Source organism: Leptonotus elevatus, chromosome 5, assembly GCF_054856555.1.
Source record: "Leptonotus elevatus isolate MCC_2025b chromosome 5, RoL_Lele_1.0, whole genome shotgun sequence".
NCBI classification, from domain to species: Eukaryota; Metazoa; Chordata; class Actinopteri; order Syngnathiformes; family Syngnathidae; genus Leptonotus; species Leptonotus elevatus.
Window position 1 is genome coordinate 4,231,579 of NC_141243.1, and position 21,586 is coordinate 4,253,164.

Sequence of the window (21,586 nt, forward strand, 5' to 3'; positions counted from 1 at the left end):
TGCTTACGCTCAACATTAATTCATGCTGAATGTTTTGTTTTTTACTACAATGATTTGAAGTCATTCCTTCAAGTCAACTTCTATTAAATATTTATGAATTCTTTTATGTTCTGTATTCTATAAATCGTTGGCTGCTGGTGACCCCCCCCCCCTCCCCCCCACTCAACTGCAAATGAATCACTGTTAGCAGTATAAACAATGTTAGCAGCATATTCCAATTGATGTCAGATGAAACTAGTTTACAACCAAAATAACTTTCTATTATATGCGCCAAGTCCCCCTAATTAAATTTTAGTGTTACTTTAACTACCGCAACGCAGTTGCAAATAATGCTAATACTGTACTTTTTGTTGTGGCGTTAGCTGCTATGCTAACTGGTCATGAATATGCTACTTATATAATGTGTAACCAAAAAAAAAGAATAAAAACTTTGATATTAATGCCTTTTATAAATTTTTTATTAACAGGCTTCAGTGGGTTGGAGTGACGTCAAAAAACATCAGCCCATTGTCAGAGCGATTAGCTTGATGATGTCATTTGTGCTACCGTTTTTTTTCTCTTCCTCTAGATGGTGAAAAAGCTAGTAAAAATGTGTGGATTTGGAAAAACAACTTCAGAGCACAATTATTATTGGTCAAAATATGTCTGTGATTAAACAAAATGTTTAAACAATTATAAGGAAGAAATCAATAAAATCATGCCAAAAAAAGCTGATTTAAAAATGACTTAGCTATATTTGATGCATAAGTTGGTCATCAAGACGGAGTGATTTTTGGGTATTTTAAATCATGTTTAGAAATCTCGTCTTGTCATTTGGATTATTAGAAATTTCATGAAGGACAGAAAATGTCCTCCAATTCAGGAAATGACCCAAGCCCGCTATATACTGTATCAAATCCCACCACAAGGGGGAACAACGGAACCAGGCAGCAAAAAGGGTTCCATGAGTGGAAGGGTGGGAGTTAAAAAGAAGAAGAACAAAAACAAAGGGGTTAATGAAAGAGTCAGTGGAGTAGGAGCGTCAACAGACGGCGTGAGTCAGGGCGGCATATGTGGAGTCGGGAGTCCATGCTGAATGCTTCAATGGCAGTCTGGCCTCCAACTCGAAGGGTCACAACGCTTCAGTGAGCTGAGCAAACCTCTCTTTCTCTTCACACACACACACGTGCATTTATTTGCTAAGTCGCACACGCTCAAGTGGTCCCTCTGCAGCAGCCTGCCATTTGGGATGATGCTGCGGGGAGACGCCGCCGATGCCTTTTATACAATCACACACAGACTCGCGCTTTACTACTGAAGACCTTTAGCCAGTAACTTACTGGAGAAAGTCAATAAGGACCTCTCCCGGGCTTTTACTGTATATACTGTACATTGTACCGGCGATCAAAATGGGATAAGCGGGCACTCTCTAGTGGTACACAAAAGAACTGCTGAATTAAATACAAATCCAATTTACATTTGAACACAGTACAAATCTGCATATTGGAAAGAAGATTACAAAATATATATAAAGCACAATATTAAATACGAGAAAATTAAAAGACTAAATCTACTCTAAAATGTCCCTCAATATGTAGCTAATATTTAAAAGTTCAACTAGCACAAGATTATATTACCACCTTTTCAAAAAGTCGTTCAACCTTTCACCAAGTCGGCCTATTTACTGTATGAGCCATAGAAAGAATACAAATCTTAGCTTTACAAAAATAAGCCGTTAATGAAAAAACAACAACAGAATGCAAACAAAGCTAATTAGCCCAATGAAAAGCACATAACTAATTATTTAGTGAGTTTTAGGCGAGTTTACACACGTTTTGAAATTCCCGCCCGTTTTTAGTTGTTATCCTTTGCTAAGCTAACTAGCAACTGGTTGTTACTGTATGTGGAATTTGTTATTATGCGGAAGTTAATCCACTGGAAAGAAAGAAAATGAGGACATTTACAAGGATTGAAAGTATTTTTCCCCCCACGCCAAAGGCTAATGCTAGCTATCTTAAACATTTGGCTTCATTAAATCCAACTTTTAGAACGGTAGGAGCAGTTTATTGATTTATCTAATGGTTCTCATCTCAAACCAATATGAGGCAATAAGTTAACCGCTCATCCGTTTTCTATAGTGATTGCCCTCATTAAGGTCGCAGGTGAGCCTGGAAGCGCATCCCAGCTGATTTTGGGGCGAGTACAGACAAACCACCATTGACACTCACATTGTTGGAATATCTGGAGGAAACGTGCATTATCAGCAAGGGCGGGAACAACGCCACGCACAAAAAGCCGGAGCAGAGATTCCAACCCTGAACTTCAACTGCGGAGCAGACGTGGTAACCACTCGACCACTCAATTCAACTATTATCAAATTAACAAAAAAAAAAGTTCCGACTATGGTAGGCTATTTTAACAACTTGCGTATGCTAAGCTAATTAGCCTGTGGTTGTCACTCCATATTTACACAAAAATGTGACTTTTCTCTCATAATTACCGACCAGGGAGAAGATAATTGCATTTTCCGAGATGCAAACTATTCCTGTAAATCTCGACAGCTTCAGTTGAGATTTGTCGGCCTTCATTTTCCGCTGCGGTTTGCAGACGGTTGTTGCGCGTCTGTTTTCTTTGTCGCCATCGCAACCGCTTGGATAGTCGCTGTGTGTGTGCAATGTGGGCCAATACTGTATTTCAAAAATCACACACACTGCCATCCAAAAGCCTCCGCCGACAAACTGTTGCGACTCCGCCCCGTTCATGCCAGACTCATGTTGCTTCTGGACTCCAGAAATGCATTTTTGAATTGCTACCAACCATTTGCAATTCACAACACATGAATGCGCGCACAGTCTCCTGCACCTAAATTATAGTCAGCTTAGATTGGGTGAACCGAGCTGCCGTCTTTATTATCGTTATGTCGCCAAATGACACGCTTCTAATTGGGACTCGTTTGATCAGACGTTCCACGATATCGACGGGAGGATTTAGTTTTGTTTCATTTCACGTCTTCAAAATATGATGCGCGCTCGTGTGCCAGCATAAATTAGGCAAACCGCTTCACACTCCCTTGCAGTCGCACCCCGCGCGAGGCCAACACCAACATTTCCCGCTAGCGTGGACGATGATGTAGGTCTGGAGGAGCGACAAACACAATACAGCTGCATCATGTCAACGCGCAACCCCACAACAGCGCTCAAGAGTCAGCAATAAAACTTGTAAAAGGCACAAGAGGAAAGTAGCGTGTTCTTTTGAAGGTGAAATGGATAGCATCGTTACGGTAGAGCTGACGTTAGCGAGCAGGCTAGCAATTTGTGTTTTACTAAATTACTCCAAGATGACTCAACCAAACACAACAAATTGATGTCAACATTTTCTCTTCAGGTCAGTAAGCAGTAGTCAATCACTTTCAGCTAATGCTAACGCAAAGGTGAGCTAGAGCATATACCAGCTGACTTTAGATGTACAGTGTAGACTGTCTTCAAAATATGATGTGTGCTAAAATTAGCTAGCAGGCTAGCAATTTATGTTTTGCTAAATTACTCAAAAATGACTCAACCAAACACAACAAATGTATGTCCTCATTTTCACTTCAGGTCAGTGAGTTAGCAGTAGTCAATAACTTTCAGCTAATGCTAACGCGAAGGTGAGCTAGAGCATATACTAGCTAACTTTAGATGGGAAAGCACGGGTACACCTTGGGCTGGTAACCAGCTAATCACAGGGCATGTACAGTGTAGACTGTCTTCAAAATATAATGTGTGCTAAAATTAGCTAGCAGGCTAGCAATTTATGTTTTGCTAAATTACTCAAAAATGACTCAACCAAACACAACAAATTTATGTCCTCATTTTTACTTCAGGTCAGTGAGTTAGCAGTAGTCAGTAACTTTCAGCTAATGCTAACGCGAAGGTGAGCTAGAGCATATACTAGCTAACTTTAGATGGGAAAGCACGGGTACACCTTGGGCTGGTAACCAGCTAATCACAGGGCATGTACAGTGTAGACTGTCTTCAAAATATGTGTGCTAAAATTAGCTAGCAGGCTAGCAATTTATGTTTTGCTAAATTACTCAAAAATGACCAAACCAAACAACAAATTTATGTCTACATTTTCACTTCAGGTCAGCGAGTTAGCAGTACTCAGTAACTTTCTGCCATTCAACCGTCCACAACAATTTTCAAAGCTTGAAGTGAACTCACTGCTAACTGCTAATCACACATTTAGTCTTTGCCATTTTTGATCTGCTCGCCTGCTGCCGTTGCGAGACTACAACGCTCATAGGGTCATTGCCGCTTCCGGCAGGGCCACCTGAAAGTTAATGATGTCATTGATTAATTCATCAACTTTATATTGTCGCGGACTGCAACGCTTCGTTGAGCTGTACTGGAAATATAGCGGCTCTTCCATGGCGCGGCTATCGAAAGCACTGAACAGTGTGCGTCTTCTGACAGAGCGGGTCACCCCCGTTAGCGCTTCATGAATGACTTCTTTCTCACCTTGCTTCAAGTCACACAGCGTCTTCCTTACGTGCAGCTTGGCCAGATGTTTAGACTGGGCGCTCTCCACAGAGCGCTGCTTGTTATTTATCCAAATTGTATTTGTCTCAGCTAAAAGTCCTCCCGCCCCACCAGGCTCTCTGCTCTCAGGGGTGGCTTCACTATGACCTTCAAAATGGGAGGCGCTTGGCGAGAAGGCCTCGCCAAGCGTACCCACAATTCACCGCTGGCTGACAGGGCTGATGAAGTTGAAGCTGACAGCTGCATAAATCACCGGCTCATGGTGCTAATAGGGGGGCAGTATGAAATCAAGCGTGGACCACCCAGAATGCGGGGAGGGAACGGGAGCATCGAGTCATATCTAGCGTGCAGCACTGTAAAGCCAGCTGAAGTGCTTAACCCCCCCCCCCCCCCCCCCCTTCGTTGCCACCCGGCCGGTTCGAGTGCAAGGGGCTCTCTTAGCAACACAGGAAAAGCCTGTCTGGCATCCACGGAGCACTGATTCATATTTGGCACTTTCATAAAGGTTCCAAGCTGCTTGACTTGTTTGGGGCCACTTTTTTTTTTTGTCACGCTTTTTAACCTTTTAAGAAAATTTTTAAAAACAACTTTTCAAGGCCTTTAATTGAACAGAAGCCTGCACTTTCTCCTCTCTCGTATGGCCCACTCAATACTTGCTCTGCTCCTTACAGTCGCGAGAAAGAGCTTCCCCACTCGCCATTAATCTGTTTTGTAGCGTGTGTGGTATATTTTCCCGCATCTGAAAGGAAAGGGTGCTGCAAAGAGAGGTGTGAAGGTCGCCTCTTTCTTTGTCAAAATGCACATACAAACACACAAGCGGGGCAAGAGGGGGGCGGGGCATCTGCGCCACAAAAGCCCGGCGATTTGTTCAATAACAACGCTTGGACCCCCACGCTAAGTTGGGGTTGAACATACATGGGGGCCACCTCTGCCGCTAATCTTCAGCCCGCCTTCACCTTGTTTTCATGCATGACCTCTACTATGTTCTGACCGTTGAAGAAGGTACATGTTATCAATGGCGGCTGGCCAATAGAGGATGCTCGGGTGCCCTCCCACCACTGATGGTGGTCACCAAATGACTTTCCTTCAAGACTAAAAAAAAATTTCTCACTAGACTAAATGCAATTTCTGCAGAAATTGTGTGGGAATGCTAATAGCTGAATGCTTATAGCTGAATAAGTAAATTGAAAGATAAATTATGTGGAAGTTAAGTCAAAGTATTAATTTTAGTTGAAAGATAAATGAATAAAAACAACACTTGAACCCGAAAGGCGTGAATTTTTGAAGCAAGTTGAAATTTATATGGAAAAGTGTTATCTGAAAGTACCCTCCACTCGTTTAGATGGAAAACTGGAACGAATGCTTCCAGCATTCCCACAATAAATAATGTTGAATGTCACTGAATGATTTTAAATCATTAAATGATAATGAACAATATAGAATGACCTTGAATGGTAGTGGTAAAAATACATGCATTGAATGATGTGCAATGATAATGAATGATATTAATGATATGATAATTATATGGAATTAGGGGATTTTGATATTGATGTCGGTGAAAATGTGCAAAATGTGAGTGATAATGTGGAATTGTTATTTGGGAATTGCGGGAATGCTGAAAATGGTTCCTAAGGTGAACTGAATGAGCTGAACATTTTGAATGTGGAATGGAAAAAGGTTTTGCACATGTGCAATACATTGAATAGCAAGGTGAATTGAATGAGCTGAAAATTGAATTTTGAATAGGAATGATACGGAATTTTGAGTAGAAACGAGACGAGCCCTAAAACAAACCCATACCCTCGAAATGAAGTGGGCATTTTATTGGTGAAAATGTGCAATATGCAGGAGAAAAATGCACCCGAAAAATTATGTGGGAATGCTGAAAATGGTTCCTAAGGCGAATTGAATGAGGTAAACATTTTGAATTTCGAACTGTTGAAAGTCTCATTGGAAATTATCAGGGATTTTTGGGGCAAATGTTAAATTGTGGGAAAACTGTGAAAGTTTGGAATGAAAAAAATAATAGCCCGCAAAGTGTGAATTTTTGGAACATGTTGAAGTCAGAATGGTTTGAATCGGTTGAGAAATGTAGAAGTAGTTGAAGGGCGAAACGTGGCGGAATAAGAAACAGTATAATAATGTGTGAGTCATTTCAGCATTCACACAATGAGTGACGACATGTTAATAATTTCTCTATTGTAAGTTTTTAAGATGTGACATCACAAAAATCTTTATCCATTGACTCTTGTTAAAAGTTTCTATTTATTCATCTATTTATTTCAAGTTTTACATCTCATCTTACCTCTGCAATATTCAAAATAAGGTTGCTAACATTGGTTGCTAGCTTGGCTGTCATGCTAAACTTGTGTGATGCTCACTCAAAAATAAACGTGCAAGTGCGTGTTGTTGATCATTCTCCTATCTCTATATCTTCAGCATATCGCTCTGGCAGTGCTTCTCAATTTTTTTTTTTACGTCCCCCCCCGTCAGGAAGAAAACATTTTTGCACCCCCCCAACTCTAAGCGGCGATTAGTATCATTTGTTTAGAAAATGGTTGTAAACACACCACTGCAGAGTAGCTAATACCCCCTTGCTAGCTCTCTGACAATGAGAGCGCCAGTGCCACCTACTGCAGTGGATATGCAATTACACTTTATTCTAGTATCTATATTCCCGTGTGGCCCATCCACAATCGTGCGTGTGGAATTCAACAAGTATTTGAAAGCATCGCAGCAGGCAAACACATCACACGACTTACGGCTACATTCTTGACCTGCGCCTTGGACCTTTTGCGCCGATGCACTCAAACCTCAACGGGGTCTTTACAGCCTATAAATGGCCCCAGGTCATCTCTCATTAAACTAGTGTAACAAAATACCTTGCGCCTGCATGGGCCCCAGAGTGTTTATGGCAACTACCTGCAGCAAACTATGGATCTCGGCCCAGCTGGGTCGCCGATATGGAAATTTAATGTTTGCTCGCTGTGGACCAATGATGATTGACGGCAGCTTTCGAAAACAGCAGAAAGGACGAGCAGCAGTTTGTGGTGTGTGAAGACGGAAAACACGGTTCCCCCATTCCCCCAAAAAATTAAATAAAAATAATAATAATAAATAAATAAAACATTTTTTTTTAAATAAATAAATAAAAGGATGTGATGGTTTTCATGTCTGTATATTTGTTGGTTAGTTTGGTGGATTACGCAAAAACTACTTCAGCAAACCTTCTGCAAACTTTGTGGTGGTGGGAATAAATATTGACGTAGATCACTTTGGTGGATTTTTTTCTGCAACTTTTCTAATAAGGAAAAAAATAGCACTCGTAAATATAAAAACATACCGTAATGTTATAATTAAATGGAATTCAAAATGTTATTACATTTTTGTCACACTGCATCAATTGAATGGCCGTTGTGCTGCTCCTTCTGGTGTGCCTGTCTTGGCCACCTGAGGGCAGTATAAGGCCAGACAGAAGGATATATTTTTGTGGGAATGCTTGTTATTGTGATTTTTATTCTCTACACTTTTGCCGTGTAACAACTCCCACATAATACTTCCGATTTACACCGTTCAAATTTCAACTTGCTTAAAAAATTCACGCCTCCGAGAGTATATATCGTCTGATTTCACATTATTGGCACAATTTAACGTTAAATATCAACTTTTACCCGTTCATTTTGAATGAAGTCCCACTTTCCCCGCCCACTTTCGTACATACAACGTATCATCATTACCTGTCTGATACTGATACTGCTCGGTGGCGCGGTTGGTAAAGTGCATTGTTCAGTAACGGGTTCAAACCCCGCTTGGGCCACATTTGATTACTTTAGTAATTTATCTTTCAATTTACTTCATAAGCACATGCATTCAGATTTTCAGCATTCCCACACAATTTCTTCAGAAATTGCACTTTATCTAACTCATTGAGACATCCTAACTTCTCTTTTTTCAGCTCATCATTATGGCCCTAATATAGGTTTTCTTCGCAGAGGATCAAGAACGAATGAATGTGTTTTATTGTCTGTCTGCATGTGTCCCAGGCATTTTAGAACCTTTGGACTGATATTTCAACGACAACAGAATTGTGTGTTCTATTATTATACGTACACTGAATTAACGTAATGAAAGAATTTAGAGTTTGATTCTACTTTTCTTCTGCTCTTTAGTACTGAACAGAAAAACATATGTTGGTTTAAAAAAAAAAATCTCAGAGGAACTGGAGAAAAATAGCTTTATGTGAAAAGAAACATCAAGCAGAGCAGTGACTGAAGCTAATAATGTTTTTGTTTAGCGGCCTTTCACGTGCAACCAAGAGCTACGTCGTCATCGTCCTGATAGCAACACAAATGCTATCGCTAACCACCGCTTAGGCGACATACACACTCTATTCAATGAGCCATTTTCTCCCTTATAGTCTGGTGTACTCACAAGATGGACTGATCTAATATCTGAAGTGCTACATCGCAACACGGATGCTATCAAGGGGACGGCTAAGCTATGAGGTTGTTTCAAGTATAGCAGGCCTAAACACTCGATTTTTTTTCATCATTTTCAAACTGACTTACCACAAAGAGTGCATTCGAAAAGAGCATCTGCGCATTTGCTGATGAGCTCAGTAGTATGCTGTCCACATGGAGGCAATCTGCCGCCGCCAGAAAAACACCTGACGCGCCCCACAGTGGGCCTCGCCTGCTCGTGTTTACATTCCGGCTGTTGGCAAAATATCCAGTTGCTACGTTGAACCGAGCCATCTCCTGTTTGGGAACGAACGCGGTGCGACTAATTGCCCGGCAGTCGACACGACGCCTCCCCCCTAAATGCACCCTGACGTGATGTCACACCCTAAAGTGACATCATGCCTTGAGATCATTTTGCCAACGACTTGGCTGCAGCGTTTGAATGGAGTCATGGGAGAGGCCAGTGCGTTTACTGCGGCCAAATAATGGAGCCTTTTGTAGCGTCCCCCCCCCCCCCCCCCTCCCATCCGCACATCTGTCCGGAATCGCCTCCCCTAATTACCCGAGTTAGTCTTTGGGATTGTCAGCGTAAATGTTAAACTGTCAAACGTCTGCGTGATGGCGACACGCTCCGACATGACTCATTGCCTGTCGAGCTGGAAGAAAAACAACGCTTTTAAATTCTGAGGTGAAAACCTTCGCGTTCTCATAATCGCATTCACACTTTCTGTATTGTAGATAGAAATAAAATGTTTCACACTAATTAGGACTGGGTATCGATTCTAACTTCCTGAATGGATTCAATTTAGATTAACAAGAGTTCACTTTGATTCAATTTCGATGGTTCCCGATTCGCTTCAGTCCGATATCAATTAATTATGGAACATAAATTCTTCTTAAATATCAAGGACATAATAAAAACGTCACAAACATTAAATTCCAAATTCAATTTTGCAGTAACTGGTTAAATGATTTAGCTTATTAATGAAAAAGCAACACACGTTATAATCTCTTCCGTGTTACACAACCGGATGAGATGAAAATATTTTCATAATTCTAATTCAATAATTGTAAATATAAATAAAAAAAGTGCAATAAGTCAGGTCTTTCATAAATGTAAGAAAATACTTTTAAATTCATGTGAAGAGTAAGAAAACAGTAAGATACAAAAAGATGCGGCCTTTAAAATTCTATTTTCTTATGAATTTATGAGAAAAAGAAATATTAAAAGATTAATTCATGGTTTTATGAATCAATATCAGGCTCGAAAAGTAGAATCAATCAATCAATTGTTTAACCCCAGCCCTAAAACTAATATTTATATATTTCCTTCTAGGGGTGTTAGAAAAAATCGATTCTGCAATATATCGCGATATTACAGCGCGCAATTCTCGAATCGATTCGATATGCGGCCAAATCAATTTTTAAACATCAATTTTTTTATGGGAATATTCAACAAAACGTCTTATTTAGGGTTAGGATTCACACATTAAGCATGGAAGAATGTTATATAAATGGAACATTAAGCCTTAATATTTTATTTCTGTGCTGTTCAAACAGACTGCAACCTGTTTGTTAAATGCAGTGGCTCAGTTATGACCCTGAAGTTTCAGATAAAAAAACTAAAAATGTTCATACAAATCTTACAGTGCACATGTACAAGTTTACTAATGAGTATTTTCTAAATTTGAGTCAAAAAAAACTTGGGGCGCAATATTCAATTTATGGATTCGTATCGGTATCGAATCGAATCGTGACCTATGAATCGTGATACGAATTGAATCGCCAGGCACTAAGGCAATTCTCACCCCTATTTCCTACCTTGTTAAATCCATCCATCTATTCAGCCATGATTCAATCATTGCTTATAAAAAAAAAAATCATTAACATGACTAACGTTTTTGCACCCTCTTGAGCACAGCAGGTGTTAAAAGAAGAGCAAATTTACAGACTTGCAGTGACAAAAGCGCGTTTTCTTTGCAGCCGCTCATGTTGGCCTTAATAATTTTCCCAACAAAAGCGAGCGATGGCGGCTGAGGAAATGTTCTGGCTGGGGATCTCTCAGCGACAGCCTTTTGAGATGCGGCTGATACTTTGCAAGGGAGCGAGGCAACCGTATTGACGGCTATAAAACCGAAACCAACGACGCTGACAAGACGGAGAGCTGTGCAAACACAAGATTAGAGAGGAGATGAAAGGAAGAGGAAACGCGCCGAGTCGGGTCGCTGCCAGCCAGCGCTCGGTGGCTTTTCTTCTACTGACGTTCGCAAGCTCACCTCACTGAATAACATCAACAGAAGAATTGAATCTGGTCATGCCCCTTTCGTTTGGTGGAAGTTTAACTTAGTATGGCCGCGTTAGAGGGCAAATATGAACTCATTCACTGCCATTGACGGCTATAGACGTCAAAAATTCATTTGAACTATTTCTATTACTTTAACATTTTTTTCCACTTTTGTTAACAAGAGTATCAAAACCTAGAATTTTTGTTATTGTACATTTAGAACAAATACAATTTGTGATTAATCGTGAGTTAACTAGTGAAGTCATGTGATTAATTACTATTAAAAAAAATTAATCGCCTGACTCCCCTAATTTTTAATAATATTTTCTCTTCTTTTTTTTTTTAAATCGCGTCAGGCGATTATTTTTTTTAATTGTAATTAATTGCATGACTTCAATAGTTAACTCACGATTAATCACACATTTTATATCTGTTCTAAATGTACAATATTAACAAAAGTGGAAAAAAACTAATAGAAATAGTTCAAATGAATTTTTGACGTCTATAGCCGTCAATGGCAGTGAATTAGTTAATTAATACATTGTCTATTGCTTCTACACAGAGTACAGTAGTGCCTTGAGATACAAGTGACCTGACTTAGAAGAGCGGGGGGGAAAAAAGCACTTTGAAGCGGCCTCAAAGAACTATCGTGTCACCTTTTTTTATAACTGTTGGTTGCCATGCCGCTAATACCAAAAACCATAACAATCAATAATTAAGTGACACCACCATTAAAAAGCGTTTTAATTGCCTATAGATGACAAGATGGCAGCGAAGCACTACCCATGAATCTCCTCAAATCACTTCAACTTAGTTCATTGACATCAAGTTGCCACAAAATGGTGACAAATCTCTACCAATGGAGTTCTTCAGTCAACTTGTACACTAAGACGCCGCAAAAATGGTGGCAAAACACTACTAACGAACCTCCACAACTTAGATCAACATAGTTCCAAAATTCCATAAAATAGTGACATATAAGTTACGCAACTTATGTTAACATATACACCACAATGCCGAAGCTCTTCAACTCACGTCAACATAGCTCCATGCAACCAAGATACCATAAAATGGTGTCAAAACACGACTAATGAAGCTCCTCAAATTAATTCAACATAGTTCCTGGGCACCAAATTACCATAAAATGGTGACAAAGCTCTTTAACTAACATCAACAAAGTTCCATGGCACCAAGATAGCATAAAATAGTGACAAAATTCCACTAATAATGAAGTTCCTCAACTTATGTCAACATATATACCAAGATGTCACAAAATGGTGGACAAACACTACTATTGAAGCTCCTCGACTTACTTAAAAAATAGTTGCTTGGCACCAAGATGTTACAAGATGGTGGCAAATCAATACTTCAATGGTTAGTATATCTGCCTCGCAGTTGAGAGAATCTGGGCTCAATGTGGAATTTCTATGCCCCCTCCATCTTTTATTCCAAAAATAAAATATATATATCAAAAAAATAATAATCTATGTTGGGTTTATTAAAAACGTTTTAAGATGTGCTCTGCGATTGGCTGGCGGGATTGTGGCGCTCCAACTCTGTTCAAGGTGGTCTCTCCAACTGATGGTTCACAATTTTCATTCAGCCGTCCTTGTGTGTAAGAGCTACAATACAAGTAAATAGAAAATGCCATTAATAACTCAAACGGTATGTTTTGTGTATCCGTATTTAAGCCATATTCTATGAATGAATTGCCTTAAATTATTACGTTTTAGAGCTTTGACAATATCTTCTTTGGGTACAATTGACATTGTATGTAAACATTTTAAAACTTGCCCTTTGCCTTTGTAAATATATCAAAACTAAAATAAACCACACAGAAAATAGATTCATAGTCAACAAAACCGAATCTTAAGCAATAGCGTTGCTAAATATTCACCAAGGTGCGTTAGCACACTCCAGTGGATGAAAACGGTAACGTTTTTACTTTGCAGTAAATCACACAAACGCCGTGAAACGTCCAACACGAACCTCGTTACCTTCTCAACCAGGTGCTAAAGAATCGTTTGGTGAATGACTTGAAAAACTTTACTTTTCTCAGTTTTACTGCGGCGCGCACACGTCATCTCAGCACTTGGAAGATGGCGCTTCCTATGGCAGTACGTCGGTTACTTGCGTCAGTTTCTACCGGTTTATGAGACCTTTTCCTGTATCCTCCAAAATAAAAGCTTCGACTATATTCTAATAGCACAATCAAACAAAGCAATTCTGCAATACAAAAATCCAATAACAAAAACAATAGCAGGCTCATTTCCTTGGCTGACCCAAAAGTGTTTACAATTCTGATAAATGAGAATTGACGCCGATTTCAGCGACACCGCTGTCCACTCCTTCCTGTGCTCTGCGTGCGTTCCCATTGCGAGGTGCCTTGAAAGGACACATGGTGTGGTCTCTCCTGGCCGCTCCTCCTTTTTCTCCGCGGCGACAAAAGCAGCCGTCGTGTTGTTTGGTTAGCGTCGCTGTAACCCGCCAAAGCAACGCTCCATCACACGACCGCCAAGCGCAAAACAACAAACGCTGACAGCCAGTGCGGGTTGCTAAACAACCAAGGTAGGCATGTTTGGAGATGCGCGCTCTCCAGCGACCCCTCACTGCGCTTGCCGAGAAGTGTGACAGAGGGACCTGACAGCTCCGATGCCTTGCCCGAGGACACGGTGTCACGGGGGCACAATGGGAGACGACCGAGTGGCCCCGGGTCCTGAACAACAGCGCGGCCCCTGCCGGACGCTCAGAAAAGGCCTCGCGACAAAAGAGCCGCTAACAAAAGGGGCCATGTTAAATTAGGCATTCAGGCCACAAGGGCAAGAAGAAATCCTAAAAAGATATGAAACGGACAAGTGCAATTGTAGCCCGTGAGCAGGAGCGAGCGGGCCGGCAAGGGTCCATCAGGCGACAACAAAAGAGCTTCACGTGTACGCTTAGTGTATGTCAGTGAGACAGCAGAATCAGATTGAAAGTGCTCGCCTGTTGTAACTTGTCATCAGCAAAGCAAGTGCCACGTTACGCTGGCCGACTCCTGCTACGTACGTCATTGATTTGTGATACACTGCAGGCAGAAGTGGAAAAAGTACGTACTCACTGTATTTAAGAAGTACCAAAAAGTATTGATTCAACTGAGCGCTAGCTAGCATTGACTTGATTGGCTTTAATGCTATCAAAACAATAGCTTCGCTCACAATGTGAGGTAACAAAAAAAGCTAAATTGCTGGTAGCTAACAGTAACAACTGAACCCCCCCTCACAATTTACTAGTTAATGTTACTCTAGAGTTGCCTAACATCTTTTACATTAACGACTAATCCTGAATTTGAGTATGCTAACCGCTAGGCTAACCATGTGTCACGTTACACTGGCCTACTCCTGCTATGTACGTCATTGATTTGTGATACACTGTAGGCAGAAGTGGAACAAGTATTTACACACTGTATTTAAGAAGTACAAAAAAAAAAGTATAAGTATTGATTCAACTGAGCGCTAGCTAGCATTGACTTGATTGGCTTTAATGCTAACAAAACAATAGTTTAGCTCACAATGTGAGGTAACAAAAAAAGCTAAATTGCTGGTAGCTAAAAGTAACAACTGAACTTCAACTTATATTTTATACTTATAATGTGTTTTGTGTTTTCTTTATGTTTATATGTTCAATAAAACCGTAAACCAAACCACACCAAATCCTAGATAAGACTATGCTAACCGCTAGGCTAAACTTCCACTCTATAGGAATCAACTTCTAGAATCTAGAATTCTTGAATGAAGTCACAAGAGTACAAGAATTAAGTGTATATTGAAGGATAAATGAGTTACATTGTCATAATTCTACAGAAAATAACCCTTTATTGTATTATTACTAATTTGTATGGCAATAAAGTTAAGGGATTGTTTTCCCTACAAATAAAAAAAATCATACTTCACAAGAATCACCTGTAACTGCCTCACGTTGAGGACTTAAATTTTAGTACACATATCTATAGTGTGCTATAGTTACATAATTCATGCCTTTGCATCATAAAACGTGGTTAAAAAAAGGTTTCAAACAGGGCTAAGAACACATAACCCGAACCCCAACGCCGCATGATTATGATTTATTTTTTTAAATGATGATAGTGGAGTGAATGAGCTGAGTTTTATTATTTGTTGTGTGCTAATCGTTTGCCGTAGAAAATTAAAAAGAAGAAGATGGACTATGAACTTTTGGAGCAAAGAGGTTGCTAAATCTGCTGGAACGGCGAGTGCAGGTGGTGGTATGCATGGTGAGCAGAGAACAAAAATAGGTTTGGGTCTTACCAATGAAAGATTTTTTTTTGTATCAGTGTGTCCATTTTGGGGGAAGAATACAAGACAGTAACTTTTTTTCACGTGTATCTATTAGAATAACCCAAGTGTATTTCTCAAGTTTCCTCATGTGATTGAATGTCTTTTTTTTTCTTGCAGTATTTGTTTTATGATTTAATTACAAGCGCAACGCTGCGAGATATAGCGAAGGGCTGAAGGGGGCTGATGTCGCTGCGCTCGAGGATAATTACAGGGAGGGAAAAACCTCGTCAGAGTCAGAGGAATTCACTGGGATTTATTCGAGAGTGAAAGGATTCCTTGTGCGCCTTAAATAAATTTTAATTGCAGTAAGCTGTCCAATACAAGAGACTCCCCTCCTCCCACAAAAAAAAAAAAAGACCGAGGCGGGTATTAAGAACCACAGGGATCCATACATTCACACAAAAAAAGTCCAATTATAAATGGGAAAGACGTCACCCCTGCACTCACATAACACATACTGTATTTCCATAAATGTCATTAAAAGAAAAAAAAAAAATGACGATCTTGTCAATGTTGGCTTCACTTAAATGAGAAGCCAAACTGTAATCAACAGACTTTGGAATGCGCCTTTCCGATATCCTTTGGCAAAACAGCCCGGTGCGCCCTCGTGTCTCGCTTGTCAAAGCATGTTGTGGTATTTATAGGGATCATTTTCAGCTTTTCGGCTCCACTTTATCCTTTTGACACCTGCGTGTTCACGCATCATGGTGTCTTTCAGGAGGCATTTTTGTTGATAAAGTCTTATATCGTTCCTAATATATATAGGCAATGGAACTTTACAAACAGGTAAACGTTTATTCTAAAAACTTGATGAGCGAATGCTGATATGCCAAAACATTGACGAGCTCATTGTTTGTGAAACTTAAAAACTTGACATCATATATAATAAATATATTACTATTCACGGAATTCTTATACATGTATTATTATTTTTTTCTCATAGTTTATTCTCATTAGGTATTAACTTTTTAATTTGATTCATGTGTGAGATCAAGACTATTCTTGTCTATTCAAAATTCGAGGAATAATACTTATTTTTTTGCAAATAAATAAACAAATAATTTTTAAAAAAATCAAAGAGGGTACTATAGAGCTAAATGTACTATAAAATCCCATGAATAATACTATTGTTTTTCGCCAAATAAAAATAAATAAATAAAAATAAAATAAATAATAAAAAAAAAAATCAAAGGGGGAACTATAGAGCTGAATATTACTACTATAAATTTTGAGGAATAATACTTATTTTTTTGCAAATAAATAAACAAATCATTTTAAAAAATCAAAGAGGGTACTATAGAGCTGAATGTACTATAAAATCCCATGAATAATATATATATATTTTTTGCCAAATCAATCAATCAAACAACGTACTATACAGGGCTAATTAAAAAAAGAAAAGAAAAATGTACACATAAAAAAAAAAAAATAGAATCACTGATTTATAGCACATTCCATACACAGCCTAACTCAATATGCTTCGCGTGTTGTAATAAAAATACATTTAAAAGCAATTACAAACAAAATAAAAGAGAGATAAAAAGCAGATAGCTTGCTAAAATTAAACTAAAAGAGCATACAGTGCAAGAACAAAATGTGATTTTTAAAACACTTTAAATCTAGGTATGGGAAAAGAGTGTAGTTTTTAACCTGGATTTAAAAGCATTCACAGTTTATTGGTATGCTATGAATCTTCATTCATATTATTCACTCAGATGAATGTCAGCAAATCGTGGCACCGTATTATATACAAGAATGAAGGGGGAAAAAAATACTTTCTAAGGGTGATTTTGAGGCCAAAAAAAATGGCTCTGTTTAATATCGCAACAGAAAAAACGTCTCTATTCTATTCTTCTTCATCGCCTTCTGGGTCAAGTGAAAGGTCAAGTTTCCTTAAAATGAAAAAAACAAACAAAAAACGTCTGATCAGTGGCAATCTTCCAAACGGAGGATGAGAACAGACGGAACTCAATCTTCTCGGTTTTCAGCACAGAGAAGATAAGCGCTCCGCTGTGTGCGCTGCTGCCCGCCTGCATGAGGGCGCCTTGCAAAAGTGGGCGAGTAAAAGTTATAAATGAGCAGAAGACAGGTGTCTGCAGTCTTTGAGGTCAGACGGATCCGTCCGCAGCGTTCAACCCTAACCCCAGAAAATGACAGGAGGGAAGAGTGTGGGCGGACAAGGGAGACAGATAGAGATGGATGGACATCGAGAGAAGGAAGGCGAAGACTTTACGACATCTCTTCTTCTTTATTTTTAAAGCAGAGAAAGTTTTATTTGATATATATAGAACGGTTTAAAGCTGCAGCAATGATTGGTTTGCAATACCACAGAAGAACTCAGACTTACTGTCAATGATCTGAAGTCATTTACTGAATGTCAAGAGCGGAGGAGTCAAAAATGTCATTTGTTTACGACAAATGTCCTTGTTTCTGGCTCAATTTGCGTTTCAACCCCCCCCAACAAGCTGAAGCCTGCCACTGGGAACCTCGGGAGTGCAAAGGCCCATAAAAGAGAAGGAGGGGAGTCACATTCCCGCAATTAGTCCGATACAAAGCTCTGGCTGATTCCCCGTCTCAGGGTGCAAACTCATCGAAATCTTAAGCGTACTCATTTTTATTTCCTTTGTATTCGTCTGTCAAGCAGCGGCAGTAGAATATGGATCACAGGCCAATCACAGCTCACCTGTCTTCTAAAGCTGATGGATAAAAACGGCAGGATTTTGCTGCTGAACTCATATTCCACAAACGCAATATTAACCAGAATACCATATTTAGACCAGTGGGGCTGCATACATATGGAGGACCAAAACTGCCCAAAAAAAAACAAAAAACAAAAAAAAGACTAGATAAATAAATAAATGAATAAAAGTGAAAATATATATATTGGATATAAAAAGTCAACAATTAAATACTCTAGATATATATATATATATATATATATATATATATATATATATATATATCCCTAAATAAAAAAATAAAATAAATACAAATATAAAAAACAAGATAAATAAATTAATATAAAAATAAATAAATACAAAAAGAATTGTATAAATAGAATAAATAAATAAAAATGCTATAAGATTTATTTCATGCTGCAAACGCTCTGTCAGGTCAAAATAGTTTTCTATTTTTGCATTTATATATATATCTATATATATATATTGTAATGTTTTTAATTGATCTATTTATGTTTATTAATTTATATTTGTTCCCCCCCACTTTTATTCATCTATTTATTATTTTAAAAAATTATTTAGTCATTTTTGTTATTTTTATTTTGGCAGTTTTGGTCGTCCATACTTAGAACATATTATTATCAACAACAAAAATTGGGGGTTGACTTCTCCTTTAATCGAAGGTCTGGAACAAAGTTGAGGATCAACAGAATGCGAGGGTCATGAGGCCTCATGGTGAGGCTGCCGTGCATAGAGACAAGGATTCAATTTGGGAAGAAAAACTCTCATTTACGCTGTGACCTCCGGGGGTCAAGGTAGGAAGACGTGAGTGGAAATGGCCCTTAGGCCTGCGGCGGTTGGCCGATTGATCTGAGCCTGTCAGAAGTCTTCAGAGAGATGGAGAGAGACTCTTGTGAAGGCTCAGCAGTTTACCACAACAGACGGCTCATTTTGCCTGCGCCTGCGGGGGTCGCAACCTGCACGGGACAAAAAACAGCCTGCGGGCCCTTCGATCTCACAGCTGCCGTTTACATAAAACATTTTTTTGTTTTTTTTACATTGATCTAATCCAGGAGTGTCGTTTTCATTGTGGGCCACGTCGTAGTTATGGTTGCCCTCAGGAGGGCTGATTATAACGGCAAAACCACAAATGTACAGTATAATCGCTTGAGGTGTAACGGTATGCAAAATATCACTGTTTGCTACAACTTGGGTTTTAAAATGGAGCCAAAATGTGTTTTTGTAAGAATATGTTGCATGTGCCACTACAAGTCTAAACACGGTATTCTGATTAATAATTCATCAACCCAACAATGTCGTCATGTCGTCAACACGAAGGCACGCTACTTATTGCATTAAACACGGAGGAGGTTCGCTAATCTGCTGGTCAGAGGGCGATATAAATTGATGACTTCAATTTATTTAATTCTTATTCCACCAACACGATATTCATCAGAACACGAGCGAATGAAATAACCAAAACTGAAAATACATTTTACGAAATCAAAATCAACTGAAGATACGTCTTATGTTCTACTATATAGTGAAAATATCCTCCGTTTTTGTTTTTGTCAATTAAATATCATACATGCGCTTTCGGGTTGATTTTAAATCTATTTGCATATTGCTGTCATTTAAGAATTGTAGTTTACTTCAATTCACAATACTAAATGACCTTTTTTTTTTTTCAAACAAAAAATCTTGCACTCGATATACACTTATATTTAAAACTAAAACTCCTTATATTTAAAACGTAAACTAATACTAAAACCATTAAAACGAACAAAAACAGCATTTTTGAAATTTTTTAAACGTATTCAGTAAAATCTAACAAACCATCTCAAAAAACGAATTAAAACCAAATAAATTTAAAAAGCAAAACTCAAAATGAAAAAAAAATAACCATAATGAAAAATCCAAAACTATTCTATAAAACTATTAACCACGGCAATTTTTGTAGGTAGGTGTGATGTCATAACCAGGAGCTGAGCTGCACTGTGTTTGTTTACGGAATAAATGTGGATTGAGCACGGGGCAATTGCACATTGGTTGATAACGACAGTCGAACTTCAAAGAAAAACCTCTGCAAGTTTTGGCCACGTAACCTCCGCGCCTCGAGTTTGAAACCCTCCTAACTTAATCAATCATATCATCTCGCTCACCTCTTCAAAACGGCCGTTTTTGCCCTCAAGGAGCTTTGTTCACCGTTTTAGCAGGCAGCTGCGAGCGAGGGGGATACACTCATAGCTCAGCGAGCTGTCAGAGAGGTCAGCGTCTTTGACAGCTTCACTCACGTTGAGCATGCGCAGGTAAAAAAGCCAGCGCAACCTCTCCGTTGATACTTGCAAGGACTCGGACTATGATGACGAGTCCATGGGAGCGACGGGGCGGATGCGAAGACGAGTTATATCCAAATGTGGTTCGGTCTTTGCATCTAATGTTGGCTTCAGTGGACCAGGACAGCCTACTTTCACTTTTGCTATCTTTGCCCATGCAAAATGGTCGTGGTGTTGTCATCCATCATAAACAAGAAAGCCTACTGCACACTAAAAAAAGATAAATTCTCTCAGACCCTCCATATCCTGGTCACCACCTCTTGCAGCTCTCTATGTGTCTTTTATAACAGTTTTTATTCATATTCCACTGATTTTGATTTTGGACACTTTTGGTGCATACTGAAGTTGAAGTAAATTAACTCAGTCACTCCCAGTCATTTTCATTGAAGCAACCCCCTTCGCTCCCAGCTGGTTTACTGGATTTTGACTGATTTTGCAAAGGCCCACAGAATATTGTGTTCTATTGTTATAAAAGCATGGAACCTACCAAAAGAAAGATTAGAGTCTCTTTTTTCACCAGTAAAGGTGTGTGTGTGTGGGGGGGGGGGGGGGACATGCGTGTAGCATCACGAACTGGGGGTCGCTTTGACTGAAAAGAGTCGCAAACAAAATGTCTATCTTTCCCTGTCTTCATCTAATAAAATAAGACAAAAACTTCCGCTTGTCCCGAGGCTAATTCTTCCCCTCACAAAAGCAAGTTGTTCCGTGAGAGGCACAATTAAAGAGGGGGAGTCAGGAAGATTATACACGTGCTTTATAGGCTCCTCCAAATGACTCAAGAGCTGACTATTCACCAGCTGGTAAAATAATCCACCATTGTCACGAAATCGCTCATCTCCTTTCGCATTGCTTCACCTTTGTCTGATTTGTTTTGTTTTTTTCAAAGTGCAACTTGGGATTGGAAATAGTTCTGACACTCGGTCTGCTCGCTGTCGGAATAGATAAAGTCACCACCGTCCCCAGACGTCGGGGAGCAGCGAGCGAGATTTGTGGCGAGG

At 39.3% G+C, this 21,586-nt stretch overlaps 1 long non-coding RNA gene across 1 annotated transcript in view; it reads right to left on the reverse strand.

Moving 5' to 3' along the window:
• LOC147173411 (uncharacterized) overlaps positions 1-21,586 on the reverse strand; it is a 117,305-nt gene that overhangs the window by 13,039 nt on the left and 82,680 nt on the right. The window lies entirely within an intron of this gene.